The sequence below is a fragment of the Dendropsophus ebraccatus genome, chromosome 5 (genome assembly GCF_027789765.1).
Source record: "Dendropsophus ebraccatus isolate aDenEbr1 chromosome 5, aDenEbr1.pat, whole genome shotgun sequence".
NCBI classification, from domain to species: Eukaryota; Metazoa; Chordata; class Amphibia; order Anura; family Hylidae; genus Dendropsophus; species Dendropsophus ebraccatus.
In genome coordinates, this window is record NC_091458.1 from 20,447,149 (window position 1) to 20,454,360 (window position 7,212).

Here is a 7,212-nt window from a genome sequence, read left to right on the forward strand (position 1 = left end):
CAAAATAGGAAGACAGTGCAGGACAGGAGTATAAAGAAGGGTATGTTTGTGATGATATGGAGGATATTTAAGTGTCAAAGAGGTGTGGTTGAGGCATTCCTCCACATCTCTGCTTATCACTTGAACAGTTGCAGTGTGAAGTGTCGCTGGCACTTTGGTGCTTTGGCCATGCCTCTCTGACACTTCACAGTGGAATATGATGCTTTGGCCACGCCTCTCTGACACTTCACAGTGAAATATGATGCTTTGGCCACGCCTCTCTGACACTTCACAGTGAAATATGGTGTTTTGGCCACGCTTCTCTGACACTTCACAGTGGAATATAATGTTTTTTTCAGTGTAATGAGGCCATGTACGGTAGTAACAATGATATCTTTTTTTCTATAATACCCACATCAACCTACACAGATGCCAGTTCAGTAGTGACAGATTCCCTTTAAGGTTTCTGCAGCAGCAAAAGAAGACGAGAACTGTGACAAAAGGCGATTTGTGGGGAAGGAAAAGGAGTGACTGGTCACCACTTCATTGTTAAGTCTATGGTGACTCATACTGTAATCTACCATCATCCAATTGAAAAATTCTGTGGGAAATTTCCTTAAAATTTCCTTATAATTTAGCATTATGTTGTCTATCATTCTGCCTGGAAATGTATGAATAAATTGTCAACAGGGTATTACCATTTTTCTTGTCAACAGGGCGTGCCCTGATGCACTTTGACACTGTCTTTCTCACTGATCACTGTCTTAGACTATGTAGGGTAGTGACAAACTCTATTGCAAAGGATAAATGTAACACCCGGTTGTCAAAATATTCATATGCTTTTGGGAGCTTGTAAGCTGCGCCATTCTATTTTATTTTTAACAAATTATAAAATTGCCACTGATGTTTTTAAGAAAGATGAAGTTGTTAAAGGGTTGCCCCATGCCACATAGTTGCATAGGATTAAATTAAGAAAAAAAAACATACTCACCTGCCCTAATCCCCCACCACATCTGTCTCAATGGTCCCAGATCCCAGCTGAGCAGTACTTCCTGCTTTTGGATCAACACATGGGAAGTACCTACTTCCTGCTGGTCAATGCTAAAACAGGATGTACTACTCCACTAAGACCAGAAAATGGTTGGATAATTGTGGTAGGGGACCGGAGCAGGTAAGTATCATATTTTTGTTTTCCCAAAAGCCTGTACATCATAACTATGTGACAGGGACAACTACTTTATTTTCTCTAGAGTTGTTTTATTTGGCTCATACCTGAGGATTGAGAATAGGTAGAGGAGCAGCAAACAAGCAATAATCAGCAAGATCTGAGCTCATTGGCAGAGCTTTTGCAGTCAATCATGCACCGAAGCTATTGATCACTGGATTGTTCCTGTAACCAATTTCTCGGCCGATCTTTGACCCTTTTGCATGGGCCTATAATCAGCAATGAGTGTCTGTGTATAAGGGTCTATACATCTCCTACTGTAACCACAGCAGTGGGGGAGGGCTCCTGCTATAGCCAGTTGCCTTACAGACATGGCTGATCTTTTTTCCCTTTTTGAATGTTCTCTAGTGATTTTTACCCGTTCCAGTAAATAGTTAATCATGGTTTAGTTTACTAGTGTTTGCTATTATGTGGCTTTTATAGTCGATATATCCATGCAAGGATTTCTGTGGCATTTCCCTATGCACCTCATTACAGCGGCAGCAGTAAAGCAGGGGGTCTTCATATTGCTGTCATTCCTGTTGGAAATTACATTGGAATACATTGGATACCTGGTAATATTATTCACATCCGGCCGGCACTGCATGATCTGACGTCTTCAACGAATATGTTCTGGGCCATTACACGAGGATGATCAGGGCCGCGCACCAGGGATATAGTGCTAGAAATACGTCTAAAACATTAAATCAATAAAAATGTGTCATTTTGAATGGTCGATTTTAAAGGTTATGGATTTTGACAGATGAAGGGGTGCTGAGTGTGTTAAAGTTGTAGTGCTGAGTTACTGAGTACTGTCATATCAGTTCAGTGCATTGCACTATAGGTAAAGCTATGTTTACAGGAATACCTTTTAAGGACAACCCCTTTAAGTGATATAATTGATTGCCGCCATTTGTTCACCTGACTATACATTGCAAAATATTGAACAGCCACGTAATGCATGGAGGCACCAAATCCTCCAGAGTAGGAGTTATTCTTGCCTGGTTCATGAGAAGGGTGTCCAGAGCTAGGAACATCCAGATGCCCTTAAAGGGCTTATAGACAGTCATTGTCTCTATAGGACAGTCCCTTAAACTGAGTTATTTTCAAAAGAGAAAGAGCTAGATGACCATTTGAGCTCTACAACATCTGTCTGTGTCATGTCACATGAATAAGGGATATACCGTCATGTATTGTTGCCAGGCTGCACAGATGTTTCTGCAGATGGATCATAGAAATAAAATCTAATGATTGATGTGAATGAAATTCAATTTACATTAACAGCCATGGACACGTTGCCACTCATTTATTTTTCATTGTTTCATTTGTTTTCTGAATATACAATCAAGCTATTATTTAACTAGTTGTCCTAAAGAATTTCATTATGTTGCTGTAGTCTTTGTAACTCCTCCACATAGCTGGCTGTCCTGCTGCTACTGACATCACATTGTTTCTGGCTGTTTTGGCTTTCTGCTCTTTCCCTCCTTTCCCTCGGTGTAAGCGCATGTTCACAAAGGTCAAAATCTGCACTCATTACAGTGCAAAGTCCTCACCAAAATCATCTCAGAACCCACTAAAAGAGTATCCTATTTATTTTAAATGAGAATCCGCACAGTAGTCTAAGCGGTGCAGATCTTACAATGTGGATTTGAAAAGACACAAGTGCCAAAAATGACAGGTCAGTTTTTTTTTATGTGTTTTTAAACAGAAACTGTATTGGGCAACCTAGACAGACAGGTAGGATTCCAGGATTGGGGCCAATCCAAATCAAATATATGCAATGTCTAAACCACATGAAAAATGCCGGGGTATGCCAAAGCTTTAGCTGTCCAGGCATTATGGGAAGTATAGTTTTGCATCGGCTGGAGGCTGTTGTTTGACACCTGTGGTATAGTACCTCCTAGGTTATACATTCTGTAGATGGTAAAGGTGTCTTCTGCTCTCCCACTACCAGGTGTCTCAATGTATCTTTTGCTATTGCAAAGCAGTGTAGGGGTTAATGATGTAGGTACCTAAACGCATATTTTTCTTCTGTCCACCAGTTGAGAGTGTAACTCACAAGTGTAACTCACAAAAGTTACTTCTGCAGTATTCTGCAGCCTTTCATAGGTCAGTCTCACTGTCTCTCCAGGTCCACTCCACCTCTAGGAAGTCTCTCTATAGTCCATATATACAAGTGGAGCAGGCCATGTGGTCAGTCTTTTAGTCAGGGTCACTAGTGGTCAAAGCTAGAAAAAGTGTTTCCTGCTGAAAGACCTTCTAGGGCCTGGCCAGCTGGCCAGGCTCTTATGCCGGGTCAGAAGGTTCTTTTTCTCAAGCACTCATACACCCTAGCCATGTTGAGCTAGTAAACCTGTAGCGCAGATATTGTTGACGAGGACAAAGATTTATCCACGCTGAGGGGCTATCCTGATCTTCTCTTCAAAAGCCCACCAGGAACTTTAAATAGTCAGCAGTTTTGAAAGAGCAACTAAAGCCGATTTACTTTGCTACAACACTCTAGGTCCTAAGCGGTTGCCTTGGTAACCCCTTCGTGGGGCCTGTGTTCCTGCATTGTGTCACTTGGTGCCCACGACCAGCAAAAGGTGGATCATCATAGGATACAGGTATTTCTTCTCTTAAGTATATTGCCACCAAGCTAAAGTTGTTAAAGCCTCTCGTAGCTGAGTTCTTAGCTTCTAGATAGGTACCCCCTTAAGGTAGTCCACTGTTTCTCAAGTCTACAACTTCCAAGTCAAGTGTTATCTCACTAGTAACCTTCAAAAAAGACTTTATCCAAATTTCAATATCCCTCAAGCACCCCTGGTTCACCCCATAAGTCATTCCCCAGCATCCACATCAGAACCAATCACTTGTCTCTAAGGTATATATGTCTTATAGGATGATCCTGAATAACTTGAGATCTTTTTAACGTACAATGAGAATAGCCAAGATTATAATGCAAGAGCAGACATGCAACATGGACTAAAGCTCAGTGTAACCTTTTTAACTCCAGACAACCCCCTAATTTCCTCTAATGGGCCCGATATTGATATTTTGGCTGTATACAGTGACCTTTGCCAATAATTGTAGTTATGAACCAATCTCAGCACATTCTGTTATTGACTGCCTTCGGTTTGATGAGGTTCTGCGATGGTCATTAGAGGTTATGGACACCTCTGACATGGAAGATAATTTGTTTTATATGGTAAAGGGGGGGTTGGCGTGAAGTTGCACTAAGCTTCAGACCAGAATCATCTTTCCTTCCTAATAGGCAGTTTCCAACCTGCTCCTAGTTTTTGACTTTTCTCATTGTCTCTCCCAGAAAGTTCTGCTGAATGTGCATGTGCGGTGTGTGCAGCACTCTGCTGCTCCTACTTTATGTACTTACATTTTCCATCTGAAAACTCTACATGATTAGACTATTTGTCACAGGTGTCTCCTTAAAGGGATTGTGTCATCGGAAAAAGACTTACTGTTTAAAACGTAACTGTAATTTTTTTATTTTTATTTTTTTGCAGAAATCAGTATTATAAACGATTTTAAGAAACTCTGTAATAGGTTTTATTAGGCAAAAAAGTCTCTTTTTGTACTCAAAAAGCAATCTCCCAGTCTCCCCCCCCCCCCTACTTCTTATCTGTGCATTATCAGGCAAATCCGTCTTTATTACAGAGAAGCCAGTGAATACGGGTTCTGCTGTGACCATTATATCCTATGGAGGGGGAGGGGCCGAGGGGAATAAGTGAGCAGGGAGAAGAGATGGAAGTCAGCTTTTTGTAGACTGTCTGGGCACCTAAAACGCTGGATTCAGAGGTCAGAAAGGTCAGTGCTTATCTAGGAACTTGCTGATAGAAAATTGCAGGGTGTTGTGCTGTGCAGGACTGCTCCGTGCTCACTCACTCCTCTTAGCCCCTCCCCTCTTCATAGGGCATAATGGACACAGAAATCCTGCTTCTTCTGAAGTGAGGGGAGAGCTAGAAAAACAAATTTTTCAGTACAGAAGGAAACTCTTTTGGTAAATAAAACTTGTTACAGAGTTTCTTAAAATCGCTTGTACTATAGATATTTATTGTTTTCAAAAAAATGAACCTGAAATGTGAGTTACACTTATAATAATGTTTTTATGTTAAATATATTTTTTGGCAATGACACACCATTATTTATAGTTTTCCATTTTTCTATCTATATCATAAAATAGTCCTGATATCATGCTGTTTTTATTCTCACCACTGGGGCTAAAACTAAGCTGAGACTTCCTGTTGTGTTTGTAGGCTGCTGTAAAGTGATCTACAGAGCATTGCAACAACATGTGACACAGAGTGCACTCAGTAATGTTTTACATTCATCTCAAGGGGACAGGCTCTGTCTATTGCTGTTTATGTCCATGAGTCTTGCTATAAAGCAAGTCACTAAGTGCTGTTAAAAACTGCTCAAGATGGTAGCCCCCATAACAATGTACAAAAAGTAACATAAAAACTGAATTTCAGTCAAAAAATGTTTAGTATCTGATTCTAATCAGTAAAAGAAAATTTAGGTGACATAATCCCTTTTAAGCACTACTATCACTTGACATGTTTTATTGGGATCTGAATGTTCAGACTGTCACCAGTTATCAGAGAAAGACGGGAGATGTGCCCAGCTGAGCCCTTTAATCTATCACAGGCGAGGCAGGGAGCGAAGCACTCAGCTTTACGCTTCACTTGGTTTCCTTGGTTAGCCAACCAAGGCCCCAAACAATGAAAACTTTTCACATGTCTCTGTGACATCTAAAAAGTTTTGTTTTGTTTTTTTAAGTAATAATTTAAAGGCATTCTCTCGGATTATTAAAAAAAGTATGTAAAACCGAGCTGCAATAGCAGCTAACTTATTTTTCTCTAACCTTATACGTCTATAATTTCTTTTTTCAAGGTTCCACAGTAATGTTCAGTGATGTTCAGCTCTGAAGATGACTTTACTCTGTAGTGCACTCTGTTTAACCCTTTCTCTCCCTGTAATTTGCAGGTGCAGTCATCCCCTACAGGTGTACTTGTTGTGCCTGGACGGATAATAGCGCCAGTATATTGTTATACTATGGCTGTAACACTCAGCTCTCTGATATGACAGCAATGAGATCCTGTAGATAATTACTAAGTGTCCCCGACTAATCATTCCTGGAGCCTCTAATGAGGCCAAGTATGAAATTACCGCCCTATGGCATCCCATTACTGCAGCGTGACCCCAGGCTGGGTCGCCATCTCTCAGTTGTAAAGTCACATGCTACTTCCCCCCCCCCCGAATAGGGAATAGACTGGTGTCACCATTTTACAGTGATAACTGTCTCTCCAGTTCTGCAGGGACTGTCCAGGATTTTGCTGAGGCTTCTCAGATGTCAGTAACAATACATCCATCCACAGCGGAGAAGAAACCCATAGATGTCCACAAGTTATGTCTAATGATGAGAGATGACACAGGGAAAAATTTTAACACATGAGAAAAGAGAAGTGCAGAATGTCCTGACACCAACATCTATCAGTAGTCAGAATGTAATCCTGCTGGATCAACTGATTCTATCCATCTATCATTATTTATCTACAGTATCTATTATCTATCTATCTATCTATCTATCTATCTCCTATCTATCTCCTATCTATCTATCTATCTATCTATCTCCTATCTATCTATCTATCTATCTATCTATCTATCTATCTATCATCTATCTCCTATCTATCTATCTATCTATCTATCTATCTATCTATCTATCTCCTATCTATCTATCTATCTATTATCTATCTATCTATCTATCTCCTATCTATCTATCTATCTATCTATCTATCTATCTATCTATCTATCTATCTATCTATCTATCTCCTATCTATCTATATATTATCTATCTATCTTCTATCTATCTATCTATCTATCTATCTATTATCTATCTATCTATCTATCTCCTATCTATCTATCTATCTATCTATCTATCTATCTATCTATCTATCTATCTCCTATCTATCTATCTCCTATCTATCTATCTCCTATCTATCTATCTATCTATCTATCTATCTATCTATCTATCT